We start from the raw sequence: 24,722 nt of genomic DNA on the forward strand, positions 1-24,722 counted from the left end.
CTATGTGTAATGCGTTAAACATGACATGATTGACTAGCTTTCTAGGGTTTGATTGCATGTTTGATAGGATTAATCTAGGTGCTTTCGCTTAGGTTAATTAGCATTGAAAAGTAAAAAATGGGAATTCATTTGCTTTCGAATGTTTCACATGATCAACTCCTTTCTCATGACTTAGATGAACAAATATTAGGGTTTGAGTCAATTTTAATCATATGTTTCGGTTTTTGATCTTTGTTCTCTCATTCCATTTGTATTTTTATGGTTTTGCATTTTAATTGTTTTGTTAACTTAGTTTTATTTTCGAAAAACCAAAAACAAAATCCCCCCTTTTTTCGTGTAAAATAAAGTTGTGAATATTATACTTTGTTTTAATTTTAATTGTTTAACTGTTTGACAATGACAGGTGTACCCTCAATCCCCGGAATAGAACGATCCCTACTTGCTTATACTACTATGATATTTTTAGGGTTAAATTATGCGCTTGCTTTTTAGCTGCATCACTCACCAATTCAACTCAGGCCTTGGTTCAAGGACAACAGACCCACACTAAGGATATTGCAGACCTTAAGACACAAATGGGCCAAGTTGTGGACTTCATGAGTAAGATTCATGAAACTGGGAAGCTCCCAAGTAACACCATACGAAATCCAAAGGGTAATGTGGAGAATGCATCTGTGGTGACTACTAGGAGTGGAAAGGTGTTAATGGATCAACCTAAGAAATCCAAGGAAGCTCAAGTGGTCATTGAAGCTGAGGAAGACCAAGGCACTATCAAATTAAACCTTGAGAAAGACCCTGCAACGTCCAAAGGAGAAGCTAGGACGTCCTCACCTTCCAAAGCAAATCCGAAACCTAAAGGTAATGATTCTAACTTATCTAATTCGGTTATTGCTAACCCTTCTTCTTCTTGTATGCCTTTTCCATGCAGATTTGCTAAATCGAAGAAGGATGAGAGTGACCAAGCTATCTTGGAAACTTTCAAGAAGGTGCAAGTAAACTTACCCCTCCTTGAGGCCATAAAGCAAGTGCCTAGATACGCCAAGTTCTTGAAAGAGCTTTGTACCACAAGGAGGAGTAATCGTGAAAAGGAGGTAGTTAAGGTAAGTGAGAATGTTTCCGCCTTGATTTAGAGGAAACTACTCCACAAATGCAAGGATCCTGGAAGTTTCACCATTCCATGCACCATTGGTAACTCTAGGTTTGAGAATGCCATGTTAGACTTAGGGGCATCTGTGAACGTCATGACCTATTCTGTTTATGAAACCCTAGGTCTAGGTGAGCTTAAATCTAATAATGTTATCATTCAGTTAGCTGACAGGTCTAATGCATACCCTAGAGGTTTGTTGGAAGATGTTCTTGTGCAGGTTAATTATCTTTTCTTTCCAGCTGACTTCTATGTGTTAGAGATGGAGGACTCTCCTGTGAGTTCAACACCATTGCCATTGGGTCGCCTTTTCTTAAGGACGGCCATGACCAAAATAGATGTGTATGATGGCTCTCTCACCATGGAATTTGATAGTGACTTTATTGCCTTCAACATATTTGAAGCCATGAGGTATCCTCTTGATGTTCATGATTGTTTTTCTATTGATATTCTGGATAATCTTGCACAGGAAATGTTTGAGATCATGAATGAGGATACCCTGGCTACCACACTCGAACAAGGAGTGGGCTACACCAAGGATGGCGTCACACTCCAAGAGGATGTGCTCAAGGAAACATGTGAGGACAAAATCATTGCAAATGTGTCCATCCTTGAGGCATCACCCTTCGTAGGTAAGTCTCCTTCACCCTTGTCCATTCAGTTATCTACTAATAAGACTTTACCTTCAGTGGTCCAGGCACCAGAACTTGAACTTAAACCTCTTCAAGACCACTTGAAGTATGTCTACTTAGGGGACAAGGAGACGTTACCAGTGATTGTGTCCTCCTCTCTTACTTCTCCCCAAGAGGAAAGATTGGTGGAGATGCTAAAGCAACATAAGACCGCCATAGGATGGACATTGGCGGATATCAAGGGAATAAGCCCTACAACTTACGTCCATAGGATACTTCTTGAGGAGGGGACAAAACCCACTAGAGCGGCTCAACGTCGTCTCAACCCTCCAATGATGGAAGTTGTGAAGAAGGAGGTCATCAAACTCCTAGATTGTGGCGTCATCTACCCCATTTCAGACTCCAAATGGGTGTCCCCAGTTCAGGTTGTACCTAAGAAGTCAGGGGTGACTGTTGTGAAGAATGCTGAGAATGAACCGGTGCCCCAAAGGACAGTTAATGGCCACAGAGTTTGCATTGACTACAGGAAGCTCAACGCAACAACAAGGAAAGATCACTTTCCTCTTCCATTCATTGATCAAATGCTTGAGCGTTTGGTTGGACATGATTACTATTGCTTCCTAGATGGCTATTCAGGTTACAATCAGATTGCCATAGCCAATGAAGATCAAGAGAAGACGACATTCACTTGCCCCTTTGGAACATTTGCTTATCGTCGCATGCCTTTTGGACTATACAACGCCCCAGGTACCTTTCAGAGGTGTATGGTAAGTATATTTTCAGATTATATTGAGAAAATCATAGAGGTATTTGATAGGAGCATTTTAATGCGACGTTTTAACTGTTATTTCCCTATATTTTCTGCGTTATTTCCTTAATAAAACTCTGTTTAGGGAAGTTTCCATTCTTTGATTGGGAAAGTTCCTAATTGTAGAAAGTTTCCGTTTTGTAGTTTCTATTTTCCATTTTTAGAAAGTTTCCATTTTAGTTTAAGAAAGTTTCTGATAGGACCAAAAATGTGTGACGATATTATTGATTAAGTGCCTCATTTTAGCCTTATTTTTCCCTTAGTTTAGTGTTTTGAGTCATTATGTCATTTTGAGAGTCTTGTTGAGTGTTTGGAGTGAAATAGGCGGAAAAAGTAAAATTCATGAAAAATCCTAGCTGGATCAGGATTCCTAACTGTCAACTGTTTTTGCAGTCTTTACATTTTAATTCCATTTATTTTCTCTAGAAAATTCTGATATTCTCCTGCTTGTTGTAGGAAACGTTGCCTAGTGGAACTCTTGGAAACAGCAATGATGGAGTCATAAAATAAAGCATTAAGATATTTGACCAAGCAATGAAGAAGGGAAATAAAGGAGAAAAGACGTTTCAGCTGGAAAATAAATTAGAGAAAGACGTTTTCTGTTGAGGAATAAAAGAGAAAGATTTTTCAGCTGGAAAATAAAAGAGAAAGACGTTTCAGCTTGGAAATTAAAAAAATTGCCCCATTATGAGAGGAGTTAAGGCCATAAAGGAGACGTTTCAGTTGGGAAAGCCAACCAATGCTCCCCTATAAATAGGCAACGTCCAGAACATAATTGGCATCACTTCCCAGCCAAGATAATTCATTGCCTATCACTTCCCAGCCAAGATCACTTCCCAGCCAAGATAATTCATTGTCTATCACTTTCTGGCCAAAAACCATTCCAAGACTGCCCAATTCACTCCTTAAACTTCCATCACCTACAAGACCGTGACACCATCCATCCATCAATCTACAAAGCTCTAAGGCGCTGAGTCAAGGACGCTCCACCACCATCGCAGAGACAAGTTCATCATCTTGTTGCTAAGCCATTGAGGAAAGCTTCAAAGTGTAACTATGACTCTACTTATATTTTTTGTTTCGGTTTTGTGTGTTTCAATTTGCGAGTTGTGTAATTGGAGACATAAAATTTTCAGAATATTTTTATTAATATTTTTGAGATTTTCAGTTTATTATTGAGTTAATTTCGAGAATTCTTTTATGATGCATGATACAATCTTGTGCCCTTTTACGTGTTTAGGTAATTTTCAGAGTTAGGTTAATAAGTTTGCATGCTAGAATAACGGTGAGAGTTCTTGTGTGTTTTCTTAATTTGCCAAGAGTAATTGTTATTTGTTAAGACGCTGAGTTAAACAAGTAGCAATTAGTTCTAAAAAGTGGTAAAAATCATGCTTTAATGATTAAATGATTCTGGAAATTACGTGTTAAATTCTATGTGTAATGGTTAATTTGCACGTGTGAGTTGATTCGAGGGTTAGATAATACTACTAGTTAAGAGAATTACGCTGAGCGTTTTCGAAATTTAGTAGTATTAGGCTTGGTAAGGACTTTTCCGATCCAAACCTACATTAGAACGAATCAGATAAATGGATTGATCCGCTGAGGCTTTTCATTTTGGCTCTTATCTAGGCATTTAAGGTGGGCACATTTTTGTAGCATGTTGAAATAAATTTTCTGTTTTTACACTTAGTAATTTCTAAGTGGTGTGGGTCAAGGTTAGGGAAGTCGATCATTGTATATAGTTTTATTTGTTTTGTTTTTATTTTAAGTAGATTAGGAACCAAATTTCAAAACTCCCCATTTTATTCTTTTATTTGTTAATTGACCTTTTTGAGTAGGTGTACCCTACAATCCCCGGACTAAACGATCCCTGCTTATCCTATACTAACAACTACATTTTGCAGGGTTAAATTGTGAGGCTATTTTAGCCGAATCAGTTTCCATTTCTTATTTTAGAAACCTTCTATTTTCAGGTTTTTGGAATAAATAAGCTGAATTGAGTTCATAAATGGAACGAGAAGCTTCATGAAGATGACATGGAAAGGAGAGAATCAAGGAAGAGTTTTTTTTTTAAAAAAAGGAAAATATATTTTCCTTGGGGATTAAATTTGCCGTGTAATACTTAAGGAAAAACAAGGTGACAACGTAGGAATTAAGGTGATTGATTGAGAATTTCACGTGGAATAAATCAAAGGAGATTTTCTTGGGAGATTTTTATGGAAAGAAATATTGTTGGAGGAGTAAATTGGTGTGATTGCCAACATGAAAATCAGAAATAATCAAGGAGATGACGCAAAGAGAGATTCAAGGGAGATATTTATGGAAGGAAAATATGTGTGCACCAAGGAAAAGCTCAAAAGGCGTCCAGATTCATCCCTAAATTCCCTAAAGGAATGTTGGCCGAAATTCATGAAGAAAATCAGAATAATTTCAAAAAAATTCGGCAATTAAATATTAGGGAGGTATTTTAGAGAATTATGATTGGTTGGAACACATCACAAGGCTTACTTGGCATTCTATGATTGGTTGGACCACATCACAAAGCTTACTTGGCGAATTCCTATTGGTGGAAGCTATGTGGAAATTTCTGATTGCTTTGTGAACCCTAGCCGTGCTCCTGTATATACCCACCTCTTTGACGTTGAGAAGGGTTCCTCTCCCCCATACAATTTACACTTTAGAAAAAAATCAGAAAATCTTCTTAGCATAGCTGTGAGTTTCTCCATCCTCTAGTCATCTCCACGAGTTCAAGCAAGGCCAAGGGAGAAGAAGCATAGCCGTGAGCATCCATCATCCATCTCCAACCTTGAAGCTTGATTTCGAGATTCAAGAGACCACCACATCAATTGTTCATCACCATCCCCATCTCACGGTGTAATGCGATTCTCCTTTGTAACCTTTGCTTTGAATTTCGTTGGTTATCAACTAGTTGACATATGTGTTTGAACAAATATTAATTTCTGGAATTTTTATGATTAATTGAGAATTTTCAGATTCATATTATTGTGATTCGAGAGTTGCTTATGTGGGTTTGTTTAATTAAATTTGCGTTATAGATAACTTTTGTATTTTAATCTTATGTGGTTGCAAACACTTAGGGTTTCGATATAATTGGTGCTAGGTTTAAGAACATGAAATCGACTTTTCGTTTTGTGTAAACTTGAATCAAAGTAGTAAAGGTTTTGTACAAAGATCGAATTTAATTAAAGAGAATTGCAATTAGGTGGACTTTTCCATACTAAGTTGTACACTTAAGTTGATAGCCTTTCTCTATGTGTAATGCGTTAAAAATGACATGATTGACTAGCTTTCTAGGGTTTGATTGCATGTTTGATAGGATTAATCTAGGTGCTTTCGCTTAGGTTAATTAGCATTGAAAAGTAACAAATGGGAATTCATTTGCTTTCGAATGTTTCACATGATCAACTCCTTTCTCATGACTTAGATGAACAATATTAGGGTTTGAATCAATTTTAATCATAAGTTTCGGTTTTGATCTTTGTTCTCTCATTCCATTTGTATTTTTATGTTTTTGCATTTTAATTGTTTTGTTAACTTAGTTTTATTTTCGAAAAACCAAAAACAAAATCCCCCCTTTTCGTAAATAATGTTTATACTTGTGAATATCTTTGTGAATATTACTTTGTTTTAATTTTAATTGTTTAATTGTTTGCCAATGACAGGTGTACCCTCAATCCCCGGAATAGAACGATCCCTATTTGCTTATACTACTAACAATCTTTTCAGGGTTAAATTATGCGCTTGCTTTTAGGCGCATCAATTTTTGGCACCGTTGCCGGGGATTGAAAAATCACTTGTTTTTGTTTATAATTATTGTATATAAATTGTTGAAACTTAGTTTAAAATTAACTAGGATGTTTTTGTTATATTGTTGAATATGAATTTGAATTGTAAGTTGTAAATTGAATGGAATAGGTGAAGTCGCGTTTGTTAATATTGGCCTAAACCCCTTATTGGTACCTAGTTCAGGTCCCTTAAGGTTGAGGGCGGCCTTTATTAACACTTGTTGAACTGTCTTCACACTTATGACCTTTTCATCTCAGTAAGTATAGCCTATGTGGAATGGTGTCTAGGAAGGGGACAACGTTCATGACGGGTTTTTGAATCCAGAAGTACTTACAAATGGGCCTAAACCACAATGTGGGGAGTAGCTCATGCCAAAATGGATTTTTCCTCTTGTGATCGCCTTCCCCCACCAGGCAATTTCAGTAAGGTTGCCCAAAGGATGTAAGAGGGAGTTTGTGTCTAGGCGACTATACTTGGGCCGCATGTCCACTTGATTTACCGCTTGGAATTAGATTCGATGTCAATAATATTTATAACAAAAGAAAATGTTGTGATACACTATGGTACAAAAAAAAAAAACATTTGTGTAAATATTTTTCGTGTTTTTTTTTTTTTTTTTACTTACTTGTGTACTTGTGTTTTGTGTAAATTATACTTGTATTTTGTAATTCATAGTTACTTGTTTATATATTTTATATTTTCTAAATCTTTGTTAATTATAGTTACTAACTTTTTAATTTCTATTCCGTCTGGCTGAAAGACATTAAACTCAAGCGCTGCTTGGGAGGCAACCCAATTCAGAAGCAGTTGTGAAGGAGTCAAAAACACAGATTTGCTTTCTCCTTCCCTATTTCTTTTATTTTTCAAATTTTCTCTTTTGTTTTTGTTTTCGTAAATTCCATCGCTATATGCTTATTTGTTTCATTGCATGTTTATAATTGATTACATTGAGGACAATGCAATATTTAAGTGTGGGGGAAGGGATTTATACTTTTGTTTTTTATTTTGAGTCATATATATTGGAAAATACCAAAAAAATCAAAAAATGTCAAAAAAAAAAAAATTCGTTGCTTTTATTTATTGAGTCTTAGTCTTTTGTTTTAATTTTTGAGTCATAGGATGCCTTTTCAACTGTCTAGGATAAGCTTATATCTCCGAAATTATGGCTAAGAGAGGATCACAAGATTGAGATGATTTTAAATGGTATTCTTTGGTTAATTGAGATATATGAAAAGTATATGCATGTGTAGTGGATATGGATTTCGTGACCTTGGTACAGAATATGAGCATGTTAAGATGAGTTTTGATTCATAAAAACCCATGTGAGAAATTTGAGCCATGTCCCTTTTTCTTTGAGTGATAATTAAAAAGAATAAATTCTTATTTTCTTGGCGATATTTTGATGATCTCATTATTCTTTCATTTGATTGCTTGCCTGCCATAGATTAAGTTTGATGGACTAGAGAATGCTAGAATTCACTCTTGTACTTGTTGAGACGTTTGTCAATATATGGCCCTGATTCTGGAAAGGATAGAGGCACCCTAGGAATTATCACCATTGCCAAATAAGCCTGTGTCCCCATTTGTGCCCGTCTTGGGACTCCCCTAGATAAACCCCTTTGAGCCTACATTAAGCCTTTTCTTTCATCACCCTTAAAATCCTTAACCCTAAACCTTAGTATAGCTACACTCCTACCCTTTGTTCTATAAACTTAGTGGGGCTAATTTTGAGACTTTACTTGAGGATTTGGCGTCAATGATGAAGGATGAGAAGAGGTGAAAGTTCAAGTGTGGGGGTAAACTTGTCCATGAAAAGAAAAATATATGTGAAAGCCGTGAAAAAGAAATGAAAAAAAAAAAAAAATTTGTACACGGTTAGAAAGAAAAAGAAAAAAAAGAAAGATAAATGTTTATGGATTTTAGTCCCCCATACTTGGTGAGTTTGGAGTTTGTTTTAAATTGAAGGCCCATTACAGAAAAATTTGGCCTTTATCCAATTCACTAGAGTTCAAAGGAAGTTTAGAGTGAAGTTAGGGCCCAAAATGAAGACATTTGGCCTCTTTACATTACCTCTATGGGATGGGACGTTTTGATATATCTTGGTGGATTTCTAAAAGTCTCTACAGTTACATGAACTCTGCTAGGTTTTTAGGGCACTTTGTTAAAATCCTTATCTTTCATTTCTTAAAACCTTGAGCCTTAGCCCCATTATAACCTTTGAGAAGACCTTCTTGATCCTTAAGATGGGACAGCCTTTGATGTGGAGATGAGTTACAAGAGTTGAACCTATGGCTTGGGTCCATCCGTGCAAGTAGTTGGTATCTTTCATGAGATCTTTTAAAAAAAAATAAAAAAATTATATTCACAAAGTGCTTTTCGTTTCTTATATATGTGAGCTATTTGATTGCCTCAAAATATTTTCTCTCACATATAATTGAGTGATTATAAGCTTTTAAGCATTGCCTTGAATTCTGAGAGAAGAAAGAGTGATATACCTTGTGAGGATATAAATCATACTTGTCTGAAACATGCTTAACAGACCCCATCACCATTGTTACAACCAAGTCCTACTTGTGTATATGTAAATTATGTGTTTTAATTAACTCTCGAATGCCTAAACATTGATTCTTGGTGGAGTGTTAATCTTGATGTTGTGAAAGTAAGAGATTTCTGAGAAAAAAAGTTGAAGGGCAATAGAGTCATTGTTTGTGTAGAGTCTTTAAATTTTCGTTGAGTCTTAGTTGAGTCTTTGTGTGATTTTGCTAAGGGACTAGCAAAAGCTAAGTGTGGGGGAATTTGATAGGAGCATTTTAATGCGACGTTTTAACTGTTATTTCCCTATATTTTCTGCGTTATTTCCTTAATAAAACTCTGTTTAGGGAAGTTTCCATTCTTTGATTGGGAAAGTTCCTAATTGTAGAAAGTTTCTGTTTTGTAGTTTCTATTTTCCATTTTTAGAAAGTTTCCATTTTAGTTTAAGAAAGTTTCCATTTCTTATTTTAGAAAGCTTCTATTTTCAGGTTTTTGGAATAAATAAGCTTAATTGAGTTCATAAATGGAACGAGAAGCTTCATGAAGATGACATGGAAAGGAGAGAATCAAGGAAGAGTATTTTAAAAGAAAGGAAAATATATTTTCCTTGGGGATTAAATTTGCCGTGCAATACTTAAGGAAAAACAAGGTGACAACGTGGGAATTAAGGTGATTGATTGAGAATATCACGTGGAATAAATCAAAGGAGATTTTCTTGGGAGATTTTTATGGAAAGAAATATTGTTGGTGGAGTAAATTGGTGTGATTGCCAACATGAAAATAAGAAATAATCAAGGAGATGACGCAAAGAGAGATTCAAGAGAGATATTTATGGAAGGAAAATATGTGTGCACCAAGGAAAAGCTCAAAAGGCGTCCAGATTCATCCCTAAATTCCCTAAAGGAATGTTGGCCGAAATTCATGAAGAAAATCAGAATAATTTCAAGGAAATTCGGCAATTAAATATTAGGGAGGTATTTTAGAGAATTATGATTGGTTGGAACACATCAAAAGGCTTACTTGGCATTCTATGATTGGTTGGACCACATCACAAAGCTTACTTGGCGAATTCCTATTGGTGGAAGCTATGTGGAAATTTCTGATTGCTTTGTGAACCCTAGCCGTGCTCCTGTATATACCCACCTCTTTGACGTTGAGAAGGGTTCCTCTCCCCCATACAATTTACACTTTAGAAAAAAATCAGAAAATCTTCTTAGCATAGCTGTGAGTTTCTCCATCCTCTAGTCATCTCCACGAGTTCAAGCAAGGCCAAGGGAGAAGAAGCATAGCCGTGAGCATCCATCATCCATCTCCAACCTTGAAGCTTGATTTCGAGATTCAAGAGACCACCACATCAATTGTTCATCACCATCCCCATCTCACGGTGTAATGCGATTCTCCTTTGTAACCTTTGCTTTGAATTTCGTTGGTTATCAACTAGTTGACATATGTGTTTGAACAAATATTAATTTCTGGAATTTTTATGATTAATTGAGAATTTTCAGATTCATATTATTGTGATTCGAGAGTTGCTTATGTGGGTTTGTTTAATTAAATTTGCGTTATAGATAACTTTTGTATTTTAATCTTATGTGGTTGCAAACACTTAGGGTTTCGATATAATTGGTGCTAGGTTTAAGAACATGAAATCGACTTTTCGTTTTGTGTAAACTTGAATCAAAGTAGTAAAGGTTTTGTACAAAGATCGAATTTAATTAAAGAGAATTGCAATTAGGTGGACTTTTCCATACTAAGTTGTACACTTGAGTTGATAGCCTTTCTCTATGTGTAATGCGTTAAACATGACATGATTGACTAGCTTTCTAGGGTTTGATTGCATGTTTGATAGGATTAATCTAGGTGCTTTCGCTTAGGTTAATTAGCATTGAAAAGTAAAAAATGGGAATTCATTTGCTTTCGAATGTTTCACATGATCAACTCCTTTCTCATGACTTAGATGAACAATATTAGGGTTTGAATCAATTTTAATCATAAGTTTCGGTTTTGATCTTTGTTCTCTCATTCCATTTGTATTTTTATGTTTTTGCATTTTAATTGTTTTGTTAACTTAGTTTTATTTTCGAAAAACCAAAAACAAAATCCCCCCTTTTCGTAAATAATGTTTATAATTGTGAATATCTTCGTGAATATTACTTTGTTTTAATTTTAATTGTTTAATTGTTTGCCAATGACAGGTGTACCCTCAATCCCCGGAATAGAACGATCCCTATTTGCTTATACTACTAACGATCTTTTCAGGGTTAAATTATGCGCTTGCTTTTAGGCGCATCAGTATTCATGGATGACTTTTCTGTTTTCGGAAAAAGCTTTGATGATTGTCTTAATAATCTTGAAATTATCTTGAAACGTTGTGTGGAAACTAACCTTGTGTTAAATTGGGAAAAATGTCATTTCATGGTTAGACAAGGTATAGTTTTAGGGCATATTGTCTCTTCTAGGGGAATAGAGGTTGATAAAGCTAAGGTAGACCTTGTGCGTTACTTACCCTCTCCCACTTCTGTGAGAGAGGTTCGTTCTTTTCTTGGCCATGCAGGGTTTTACAGGAAATTTATCAAGGATTTCTCAAAGATTTCGAGACCTTTATGCCAACTACTCCAAAAGGATGTGGCGTTTGTTTTTGACAAGGAGTGTCAAGAGGCTTTTGACAAGCTCAAGGAATTATTGACGTCTGCCCCTATCATGCTACCTCCAGATTAGTCCTTGCCCTTTGAGTTGATGTGTGACGCCTCTGACTATACAGTTGGAGCTGTTTTGGGGCAAAGGAAGGACAAACGACCTTATGCCATCTACTACGCCTCAAGGACTCTTAATGATGCACAACTGAACTACTCCACTACAGAGAAAGAGCTCCTTGCAGTTGTTTTTGCACTTGAGAAATTTCGTTCTTACTTACTTGGTACAAAAGTTATTATCTATACTGACCATGCAACTTTGAAGTACTTGATGACCAAGAAGGAGGCGAAACCAAGGCTCATTAGATGGATCCTACTCTTGCAAGAGTTTGACGTGGAAATCAAGGAAAAGAAGGGTAGTGAGAACGTGGTAGCTGACCACTTGAGTCGTTTGGTGCACGCAGAAGACCCTCTCCCTTTGGTAGAGACGTTTCCAGATGAACAACTCGTTGGAATCCAGGTAAGTGAACCATGGTATGCAGATATTGTGAATTACATTGTTTCTAGGAAGATTCCTGATACCATGTCACGTGCTCATAGAGATAGGCTTAAGAAAACTGTTAAGCAATATGTTTGGGATGAACCTTATTTGTGGAAATATTGCTCTGATCAACTGATTAGGAGATGTGTGCCTGAACATGAACATAATGCCATACTTTCTTTTTGCCATTCTAAAGCTTGTGGGGGTCACTTTGGGTCTAAGAAGACTGCGTTTAAGGTGTTAGAGTCTGGGTTCTATTGACCGACGTTATTTAAGGATGCATATGCATATTGTCTAACATGTGATCGATGCCAAAGAACTGGAAATCTAAGCTCTAGAGATCAAATGCCTTTATCTAATATCATAACTGTTGAAATATTTGATGTCTGGGGTATAGATTTCATGGGACCTTTTCCTTCATCTTTTGGATTTCTCTATATCTTACTTGCTGTGGACTATGTGTCGAAATGGGTGGAGGCAAAAGCCACTCGAACTAATGACTCAAAGGTTGTTGCAGATTTTATCAAGTCTAACATCTTTAGCAGGTTTGGCATGCCTAGAGTTCTTATTAGTGATGGTGACTCCCACTTTTGCAATCGAACGATTGAGGCTCTCTTGAAGTCCAAGAGGGTGATACCAACTTCTTGCACAGATGGACCCAAGCCATAGGTTCAACTCTTGTAACTCACCTCCACATCAAGGGCTGTCCCATCTTAAGGATCAAGAAGGTCTTATCAAGGGTTGTAATGGGGTCATGGCTCAAGGTTTTAAAGAAACGAAGGGTAAGGAATTCAACAAAGTGTCCTAAAAACCTAGTAGAGCTCATGCAAATGTAGAGAGACTTCTAGAAATCCACCAAGTATGCAAAAACGTCGCTAACCCATGGGGGGGTTATAAAAGGGCCAAATGTCTTCATGTTGGGCCCAAACTTCACTCTAAACTTCCTTTGAACTCTAGTGAATTGGACAAAGGCCAAATTTTTCTGTAATGGGCCTTCAATTTAAAGTAAACTCCAAATTCATCAAGTATGGGGGACTAAAATCCATAGATACTTTTCTTTTTCTTTTTCTTAACCGTACACATATTTTCATTTTCTTTTTCTTTTTCCACAGCTTTAACATACATTTTTCTTCTTATGGACAAGTCTACCCCCACACTTGAGCTTTTACCTCTTCTCATCCTTCATTATTAACGCCAAAAATCTTCAAGTAAAGTCTCAATTTAGCTCTACTAGGTTCTTAGAACAAAGGGTAGGGTTATAGCTATACTAAGGTTTAGGTTAAAGATTTTTTTAAGGGTGATGAAAGAAAAGGCTTAAGGTAGGCTCAAAGGGGTTTATCTAAGGGAGTCCCACGGCGGGCACAAATAGGGACACAGGTTTATTTGGCTATGGTGGTAATTCCTAGGGTGCCTCTATCCTTTCCAGAATCAGGGCCATGTATTGATATAACGTCTTAACAAGCACAAGAGTGAATTCTAGCATTCTCTAGTCCATCAAACTTAATCTATGGCAAGTAGTCAATCAAGATGAAAGAATAATGAGATCATCAAAATATCGCCAAGAAAATAAGAATATATATTTTTCATTTCACTCCAATAAAAAGGGACATGGGCTCAAATATCTCACATGAGTTTTTATGAATCTAAACTCATCCTAACATGCTCATATTCTGTACCAAAGTCACGAAATCCATATCCACTACAAGGCACACATTTTTCATATATCTCAATTAACCAAAGAATACCATTTTAAAATCATCTCAATCTTGTGATCATCTTTTAGCCATAATTTTAGAGATATAGAATCATCGTAGACAGTTGAAAGGGCATCCTAAGACTCAAAACAAAATGACAAAAGACAAATACTCGATAGACACCAACTTTGGACTAGGGTTACTTCCTTTCTCCTTTCAGTAACTCCTTTGGGATGTGACTAGGTAAGGAAGGGAACGATTTTGGCGGAGCTCAGCTCACTTGTTTAGCAGGGGATGAGACCCTTTGCTAGCACTTCTCGTATCCAAACCAGACCTAGACATCACACCTTAATAGATGCGCCTACGATGAAGAAATTATTTCACCCAAAACATGACTTAATGACTCAATAAAGCAACGAAATTTTTGTTATTTTTGACATTTTTCGATTTTTTTTTGTATTTTTCAATAGATATGACTCAAGACAAAACTATAAATCCCTTCCCCCACACTTAAATATTGCTTTGTCCTCAATGTAATCACTCAAAAGTATGCAATGAAACACTTAAGCATATAGGGTAGAAATTTACGAAAAGAGAGACTAAATTCAAAAAGAAAGCATGAAGAGAAGGAGAAATAGGGAAGGAGATATCAAATCTGCGTGTGTAGACTCCTTCACAGCTACTTCTGAATTGGGTTGCCTCCCAAGCAGCACTTAATGTTTAAAGTCTTTCAGCCTAGACTTGCACCTCCCTTTAATCCTCAGGTTGTGGGGCGGTTTGGAGGGGTACATCCTCCACTTCATGCTCCACAAACACCTCATAGTAAGGCTTTAGGCGATGGCCATTCACTTTGAACTCGTTACCTATTTGTTCACTCTTTATCTGCTCCATGAGGAAACACATTAGTAATAATGAATGATCCAATCCAACGAGAACGAAGCTTACCTGGGAAGAGTTTCAGACGAGAATGGAATAAAAGAACTTTCTGTCCCACAACAAAAGTCTTCCTACGAATCATCTTATCATGGAATGCCTTAGTCTTTTCTTTGTAAATCTTGGCACTTTCGAAAGCATCATTCCTTATCTCCTCTAACTCTTAGAATTGCAATTTCCCATGTAGCCCAGCTTCATCTAGATTCATGTTAAACTGCTTCACAGCCCACCAAGCTTTGTGCTCTAACTCCACAGGTAAATGGCAAGGTTTGCCATAGACAATTCGATATGGGGACATACCTATGGGAGTCTTATATGCAGTTCTGTAAGCCCACAAAGCATCCTCCAAACGCAAGGACCAATCCTTCCTGGTAGGATTCACAGTTTTCTCCAATATCCCCTTGATCTCACGATTTGAGACCTCAGCTTGCCCACTTGTTTGGGGATGATAAGGTGTAGAAACCTTATGATACGCTCAAAGCAAGAGCATAATTTAACCCTATAAATATCATTAGTAGTATAAGCAAGTAGGAATCGTTCTATTCCGGGGATTGAGGGTACACCTGTCAATGTAAAAACAAATTAATAAAAGTAAAAAGTATTATTTACAAAAATAAAACAAAGAATAAAAATATATACAAATGAACACAAAAGGGTTTTAGGATTATTAAATTAAAAACTAAAATAAAGAAAATGTAAAAAACATATATACACGGGTGGAATGAGAGAACAAAGATCAAAACCGAAACTATGATCAAATTCGATTAAATCCTAATATTGTTCATCTAAGTCATTGATAGGAGCATTTTAATGCGACGTTTTACTCGCTTTTCCCTGCATTTTCTGCGTTATTTCCTTAATAAAACCCTGTTTAGGAAAGTTTCCATTCTTTGATTGGGAAAGTTCCTATTTGTAGAAAGTTTCTATTTTTGTAGTTTCTATTTATCATTTTTAGTAAGTTTCCATTTTCAGTAATTTCTATTTTTCATTTTTTAGAAAGTTTCCATTTTCAGTTTAGGAAAGTTGCCATTTTTTTCATTTTAGGAAAGTTTCTATTTTTCTTACTAGTTTCTATTTTCAGGACCTCCGAGCTAGAAAGTGGAAATGAACTCACAAATGGAAAGAGGAGCTTGCGATCACCAAGGGGAGCAAAGATGAAGAACAATGAGCCACAGAAATGAGCAGAAATGAAGAAAAGAAGTTTTCCTGGTCCAACCAGGAAACCCTGCGAAAATGAGGAAAGCCCACCAATGAAGTTTCCAACGTTACTATGAAAAAGAAATGGAAAAATAAAGTGTTGTGACGTTGGAAGATGACATGGCATAGAAGTGACGCATGGAGGCCCAAAAACTCTCAAGACTTGTTGGATTTTCGGCTAATTGGATAAAAGCCCACCAAAGCCCATGGAACTAGGGTTTGTGACGCAAACCCTAGCACTAAAGTTGTTGTTGCCGTGAATTTGCAAGAGAGAAACAAGGAGGTGGCGTCCAAGAAAATCAGAAATTAAAAGGAGATTTTCTAGGGTTATTTTTATGGAAATAAATCAAGAGATAAACCCTAGAGACTCCTAGCCGTCCAAGCAAGAGAGAAACAAGGAATTGCCGTGCAAAATAAAAGAGAAACCCTAGAGAATTCGGCCAAGGGATAATGAAGAGAGAAACTAGGGTTTTGCCGTGTGGAAAATCAGAAATTCAAGAGAGATTTCGTGGAGATTTCTTAGGGAGCTTTTAAAGGAAAGAGAATATGTGTTGAACACAAAAAGCTCTCAAAGGAGTCTAGGTTCGTCCCCCTTTATTCTCTAAATATATTGTTGCCGAAATTGGTGAAGGAAATCAGAAAATATCTCTATATATTTCGGCAAGATTATTTAGGGAATTAATTCTGGAATTTTGTGATTGGTTGCACCACCTCATAGGGCTTATGTGGCACGAAATCATTGGAGGAAATTATGTGGAGGAAGCAAGCTATTGCCGTGAGTTTCTCTAGGGTTTTACACGGCTTGAAGACCTAGAAGCCGTCCCCTATATATTCCTCTCTTCTCTCAACGTCAAGAAGTTCCTAATTCCATTTTTTACGTTCTACACTTGAGAAATAATTCAGAAAACTCTCTAGCTTAGCCGTGCTCCTCTCCATCCTCTAGGGCAACCACGAAGTTCAAGCAAGGCCAAGGAAGAAGAAGACAAGCCGTGCATACCATCCACCCTCCACCTTGAAGATTGCTTTCGAAATTCAAGAGACCACATCATCACTTCATCCATCTCATCTTCATCACGGTGTAATCCGATTCTCCTTGTACCTTTGCTTTGTAATTTTCGTTGGTTTGCCTTAGTTGACACTTATGTATGAACAAGTATTGATTTCTGAAATTTTATGATTAATTGTTAATTTTCAGATTCATATATTGTGATTTATGGTTGCTTTTGTGTAAGTGTTTGATTGAATTTGCATGATAGAAATCGTTTGTATGATAATCTTGAATGGTTCGAAACATTTAGGGTTTTTATGTGAATGTTGCTACGAATTTGAGAACATGAATCAACTTTTTGGTTTTGTGTTCTTGAATCAACAAGTAGTAAAGGTTTTGTACAAAAACCGAAATTTAATCAAAGGAGATTGCAATTAGGTGAACTTTTTCATACTAAGTTGCACATTTGAATTGATAGCCTTTCTAGATGCTTAATGCGTTGAACATGACATGATTGACTAGCTTTCTAGGGTTTGATTGCATGTTTGATAGAATTAATCTAGGTGCTTTCACTTAGGTTAATTAGCATTGAAGTAAAATATGGGAAATTGTTTGCTTAGAACGTTTCACATGATCAATTCCTCTTGCATGACTATGATGAACAATGATGAACTTGAATTAACTTTGATTATAAATTCCGATTTGATCTTTGTTCGTGCATTTCATTTGCATTTTTATGTTTTTGCATTTTAATTGTTTTCTTTACTTAGTTTAATTTCCGAAAATCAAAACCAAAAATCCCCCTAATTTCGTAAATATGTATATATTTTGTTATATTTTTGTAAATATTATACTTTGTTTTAATTTTAATTGTTTAATTGTTTGATAATGACAGGTGTACCCTCAATCCCCGGAATAGAACGATCCCTATTTATTCTATACTACTAATGACATTTCAGGGTTAAATTGGTCGCTTCCTAAAAGCAACATCAATGACTTGGAAGAATAACTATAAGGTTAATTCGAATTTAATCATGAATTTGGTTTTAATCTTTGTTTCTTACATTTCATTCTTGTATTTGTGTTTTTGTTTATACTTAGTTTTTATTCTTTCTTTAATTTTTCGAAAACCAAAACCTAAAACACCCCCCTAAAATCGTAAATGATGTTTATATGTGTGAATATTATACTTTGTTTTTATTTTAATTGTTTAAATTGTCTTACATTGACAGGTGTACCCTCAATCCCCGGAATAGAACGATCCCTATGATAGGAGCATTTTAATGCGACATTTTAACTATTATTTCCCTATATTTTGTGCGTTATTTCCTTAATAAAACTCTGTTTAGGAAAGTTTCCATTCTTCGAATGGGAAAGTTCCTAATTGTAGAAAGTTTCCGTTTTGTAGTTTCTATTTTCCATTTTTAGAAAGTTTCCATTTTAGTTTAAGAAAGTTTCCATTTCTTATTTTAGAAAGCTTCTATTTTCAGGTTTTTGGAATAAATAAGCAGAATTGAGTTCATAAATGGAACGAGAAGTTTCATGAAGATGACATGGCAAGGAGAGAATCAAAGAAGAGTTTTTTTTTTAAAAAGGAAAATATATTTTCCTTGGGGATTAAATTTACCGTGTAATACTTAAGGAAAAACAAGGTGACAACGTGGCAATTGAAGATGATTGATTGAGGATTTCAAGGAGAGATTTTCTTGGGAGACTTTTATGGAAAGAAATATTGTTGGAGGAATAATTTGGTGTGATTGCCAACGTGAAAATCAGAAATAATCAAGGAGATAACACCAAGAGAGATTCAAGGGAGATATTTATGGAAGGAAAATATGTGTGCACCAAGGAAAAGCTAAAAAGGCGTCTAGATTCATCCCTAAATTCCCTAACATTCATTGAACTGTCTTCACACTTAGAACCTTTTATATCCAAGTAAGTATAGCCTATGTGGGATGGTGTCTAGGAAGGGGACAACGCTCATGACTGGTTCTTGGATTCAGAAGTGCTTACAAATGGGCGTAAACCTCAATGAGGGAGTAGCCTATGCCAAAATGTATCCTACCTCTCGTGGTCGCCCTCCCCTACCTGGCCATTTCAGTAAGGTTGCCCAAAGGATGTAGGAGAGACTTGGTGTCTAGACGACTATACTTGGGCCGCACGTCCTCTTGATTTACCGCTTGGAATTTAATTTGAAATCAATAATATACATAACGAGTGAAAATGTTGTGATTCACTAAGGTATATTGGATTAAACATAGTCTTGAAAAGGGTAGCTGTTTCAGTCCCATTGCACATCGAGACTCCCTGTTCCCGTACCTAAGTGTTGAAAATAATTGTAAAGAAAAGCAAAGAAAACAATTACTTGTAAGTATTTCGTAAAAAAAAAAAAAAAAAAAAAAAAAGGAAAAAAAAAAAAAAAAGGAAAAAAAAAAAAAAGGAAAAAAAAAAAAAAATGTGTTTGTGACGTTTTGTTTGAAAGAATTTGTGTAAAATGTGTCTAATCTTGTTAAACAAAAGAAAAGAAAAGAATTAATTGTAAATATTGTTAAATTCTTGATTGTTATAAGTGTGTAAAATCGTATGAGTAGATAAGGGCCCTTTTGTTAATATTAGCCTTAACCCTTCATTAGTGCCTTTCTAAGGTCTTTTGAAGTTGAGGGCGGCTTTTATTAACATTTGGAGAACTGTCTAACACATGAGTTCTTTTCAAGCTGAGTAAGGGCATATAGGTGGTGTCTTAGGTTGAGACCCTGGGTGATGGGTTCAATTTGGATCTCAGAGATACTATAGACTGTGCCTAAACCACAATGTGGGAGTAGCCAATAGGGGCCTAAACCTCAATGAGGGAGTAGCCTCCGTAGTGTCACCAAAATGAGTCCTCCCTCTCACTTACCTCTTAATCTGGCCATCTAGCCTTCTGAAACAAAGGAAAGTGACTTATGTCTAGGCGACTATCCCTAGATCGTATCTTACCAATGGTAGTGGTTTCTATTGGGCTCGACTTACAACTTGTAATCAATTGAGATATTAACTTTATTTTGTAAAGATAATAAGATACTTGAACATAACCTCCACTTGTAAATTATGTGTTTTGTACATTTTATACTTGTATAAACTTCTTACGTGGTTTATTTGTGAAAAGATTGTGGATAGTTTGTAATTTATACTTCTTTTTATACTTGTATAAATCATAAATAGTAAAGTCGTGAATAGTAACTTGTGAATAGTGACTCGTGAATAGTAAGGTTGATGTATAAATCACTAATTTGTAATTAACTCACTTTATACTTTGCTAACTTCTTTGAATTTTGATGATGTTCAGGATTCCTATGAATGACCGAGCCTTTTAGATCCTCTACACTAAAGGAAATTGAAGCAAGGCTCGCTCGCTTGAAGGGTCCTTCACTTCTTGAGCACACAAGCCCTTCCCCTTCAACATACAAAGAGTACACATTTAACGAGCAAGGGAAGCGGACTTACTTTTCTGAGGAGTCTACATCACCTACACCAAGTCCATCTCCTCCTTCACGTTCACCTTCACCTGTGATTTCGTCCAACTCTACACCACCACCTTCACCACCACCTGAAGAAGTCGAAGAAGAGAGAATGGCATCTATTAGGGAACTCTCCACCGCAACTGTTGAAGGAGGACCCCCTACAGGCATAGTATACCCTGCCCCTGCAGCTGGAAGACAGGCAGAGTTCGAGCTTAAGAGTGGATTGTTGCACAAGCTCCCTATCTTCCATGGACTTAATATGGAGGATGCTAACAAGCATATTCGAGAATTTCAATCTGTTTGTGCAAACATGCAACCACAAGGAGCTGATGAGAATCTTCTGAAGATGAGAGCATTTCCATTCTCTCTAGCTGATAGAGCCAAGGATTGGCTATATGAACTCCCTGCAGGAAGTATCACATCATGGGAAACAATGAGAAAGGCCTTCTTGGAAAAATACTTCCCAGCTTCTAAGGTCATCACACTTAGAAAGAAGCTCATTGGAATAGAGCAAGCCCATGATGAGTCCTATGCTGCTTACTATGAGAGGTTCAATTCCTTACTTGCACAATGTCCTCAACATCAAATGAAGGATGAGACCCTACTCACATGTTTCTATGAAGGACTCTTACCCTTGGAAAGGCAAATGTTGGATGCTGCAGCTGGAGGAGCTTTTGTGGATAAGTCACCTGCAGTTGGGAAGGAGCTTATAGCTAATCGTGCCTTGAATTCCCAACAATATGAGGGGGTAGGACACTCTATTCGTAGGGTGCATGAGGTGAGCAAGAATACTGCCATTGAAGACCAACTGAATAAGCTTACTCTTCTCATGAATCAAGTGGTAAGTTCCAAGGGACCAAGTGCAACAATAGCTTGTGGGGTATGCTCTATGCAAGGGCATGTTACAGATCAGTGCCCTCAACTTAATGAGAATGGAGGATGGGAATCTGCAAATGCTATTGGAGGATATCAAGGAGGATACCAAGGAGGACTTCAACGTCCTAGACATGACCCTTACTCCAATACTTACAACCCAGGATGGAGGGACCATCCCAACTTCAAGTGGACCAACAATGATAACGTTCAGAATCCTCTTGGTGGGAACTTCCAACGTCCTCAAGGGCCTTCATTCCAAGGATCATCTTTTCAAAGGCCCTACATGCCTCCTCCTCAACAGAACTCAGGACCTTCAATGTCTCACTATGACAAAACGTTGGAAGCTTTGACTAGTTCCACCCAAGCCTTGACAAACTCTACTCAAGCTTTGATTCAAGGACAACAGACCCACACTAAGGATATTGCAGATCTTAAGAAACAGATGGGCCAAGTTGTGGACTTCATGAGCAAGATTCATGAGACTGGGAAGCTTCCTAGTGGCACAATACCTAACCCTAAGGGTAATGTGGAGAATGCATCAGTTGTGACTACGAGGAGTGGAAGACCATTTGTGGATCCACCCAAGCAACCCAAGAAGGTCCAAATGAGCATAGAGATTGAGGAAGACCAAGAACCCACCAAGTTGGGTATTGAGAAGGACCCTGCAACGTCAACGGAAGAGACTAAGGCATCCTCATCTTTAAAGGCAAAACCGGAAATAAAAGGTAATAATTCTAACTTATCGAATTCGGTTATTGCTAACCCTTCTTCTTCTTGCATGCCCTTCCCACGCAGGTTTGCCCAATCTAAGAAGGATGAAAGTGACCAAGCTATCTTGGAAACTTTCAAGAAGGTGCAAGTAAACTTACCTGATGTCTCTTTTGGGAGCGACCAATTTAACCCTGAAATGTCATTAGTAGTATAAAGTAAATAGGGATCGTTCTATTCCGGGGATTGAGGGTACACCTGTCAATGTAGGACAAACAAACAATTAAAATTAAAACAAAGTATAATATTTACAAAAATATAACAAAATATATACATATTTACGAAATTAGGGGGATTTTTGGTTTTGATTTTCGGAAATTAAACTAAGTAAAGAAAACAATTAAAATGCAAAAAACATAAAAATACAAATGGGATGCAAGAACAAAGATCAAATTCGAAACTCATGATTAAAATTGATTCAAGTTCATCATTGTTCATCATAGTCATGCAAGAGGAGTTGATCATGTGAAACGTTCAAAAGCAAACAATTTCCCATATTTTACTTTCAATGCTAATTAACCTAAGCGAAAGCACCTAGATTAATTCTATCAAACATGCAATTAAACCCTAGAAAGCTAGTCAATCATGTCATGTTTAATGCATTAAGCACCTAGAAAGGCTATCAACTCAAATGTGCAACTTAGTATGAAAAAGTCCACCTAATTGCAATCTTCTTTGATTAAACTCGGTTTTTGTACAAAACCTTTACTACTTATCGATTCAAGAACACAAAACCAAAAAGTTGATCCATGTTCTCGAATTCGTAGCAACATTCACATAAAAACCCTAAATGTTTCGAACCATTCAAGATTATCATACAAAAGATTTCTATCATGCAAATTTAATCAAACACTCACACAAAAGCAACCATAAATCACAATATATGAATCTGAAAATTAACAATTAATCATAAAATTTCAGAAAACAACACTTGTTCATACATATGTGTCAACTAAGGCAAAACCAACGAAAATACAAAGCAAAGGTACAAGGAGAATCGGATTACACCGTGATGAAGATGAGATGAATGAAGTGATGAATGGTCTCTTGAATTTCGAAAGCAATCTTCAAGGTGGAGGATGGATGGTGTGCACGGCTTGTCTTCTTCTTCCTTGGCCTTGCTTGCACTTCGTGGTTGCCCTAGAGGATGGAGATGAACACGGCTAGGCTAGGGAGAGTTTTCTGAATTATTTCTCAAGTGTAGAACGTAAAAAATGGAATTCGGAACTTTTTTTGACGTTGAGAGAAGAGGAGGATATATAGGGGACGGCCAACTTGGTCTCCAAGCCGTGTATTTCTTCTTTATTTTCCATGGGATTAATCTGAAAATGCCACATAGTTTCCTCCAATGATAGCTTGCCACATAAGCCCTATGAGGTGGTGCAACCAATCACAAAATTCCAATATTAATTCCCTAAATAATCTTGCCGAAATTCCCTTGATATAATTCTGATTTTTGTAGTTCAATTCGGCCAAACTTCCTTTAGGGAATTAAGGAATGTATCTAGACTTCTTTTGAGCTTTTCTTGGTCTCCACCTTTTTCTCTTTCCTTTTATTTCTCCCTTGAATATCTCCTTGCCGAATTCTCTAGGGTTTTCTTTTAATTCACACGGCAACTTCCTTCTTTTCCTCTTGGCTTGGACGGCAAAAGATATTCTAGGGTTTATCTCTTGATGAATTTCCATAAAAATAGCCCTAGAAAATCTCCTTTTAATTTCTGATTTTCCACGTCATTTTCCTTGTTTCTCTCTTCATTTTAGACGGCAAACATCTCTAGGGTTTCTTCATTGCGTCACAAACCCTAATTGCATGGGCTTTGTGGGCTTTTGATCCATTTGCCGAAAATCTAACAAGTCTTGAGAGTTCTTGGGCCTCCATGCGCCACCTTTGTGCCATGTCATCATCTAGAGTCTTCAAGAAGCTTCTCTCATGCCATGTCACTTCATTAATTCGATCTCCATTCATGGTTGGCTCAAGAGTTTTGTTTTGGCAAGCTTTCCTTTTCTGGACAGGGTTTCCTGGTTGGACCAGGAAAGCTTCATTTCTTCATTTCTGCTCATTTGTGCTTCCCTTTGTACTTCATCTTGTCTCCCTCCAACGTTGGCTAGCTTCTCCCTCCATTTGTGAGCTCGTTTCAGCTCATTTGTGACAAGGACCTGAAAATAGAAACTAGTAAGAAAAATAGAAACTTTCCTAAAATGAAAAGTGGGAAACTTTCTAAAAATGAAAAAATAGAAACTACTAAAAATGGAAACTTACTAAAAATGATAAATAAAAACTACAAAAATAGAAACTTTCTACAAATAGGAACTTTCCCAATCAAAGAATGGAAACTTTCCTAAACAGGGTTTTATTAAGGAAATAACGCAGAAAATGCAGGGAAAAGCAAGTAAAACGTCGCATTAAAATGCTCCTATCAAATTCCCCCACACTTAGCTTTTGCTAGTCCCTTAGCAAAATCACACTAAGACACACACTAAGACTCAACGAAAATTAAAGACTTGACACGAAACAGACTCTATAGCCCTTCAACTTTTTGTCTCAGCAATCTCTTACTTTCACAACACCAAGATTAGCACTTCACCAAGAATAAATGTTTAGGCATTCGAGAGTTAATTAAAACACATAAGTTACATATACACAAGTAGGACTTGGTTGGCACAATGGT

This window comes from Rosa chinensis, chromosome 5, assembly GCF_002994745.2.
Source record: "Rosa chinensis cultivar Old Blush chromosome 5, RchiOBHm-V2, whole genome shotgun sequence".
Taxonomy (NCBI): domain Eukaryota; kingdom Viridiplantae; phylum Streptophyta; class Magnoliopsida; order Rosales; family Rosaceae; genus Rosa; species Rosa chinensis.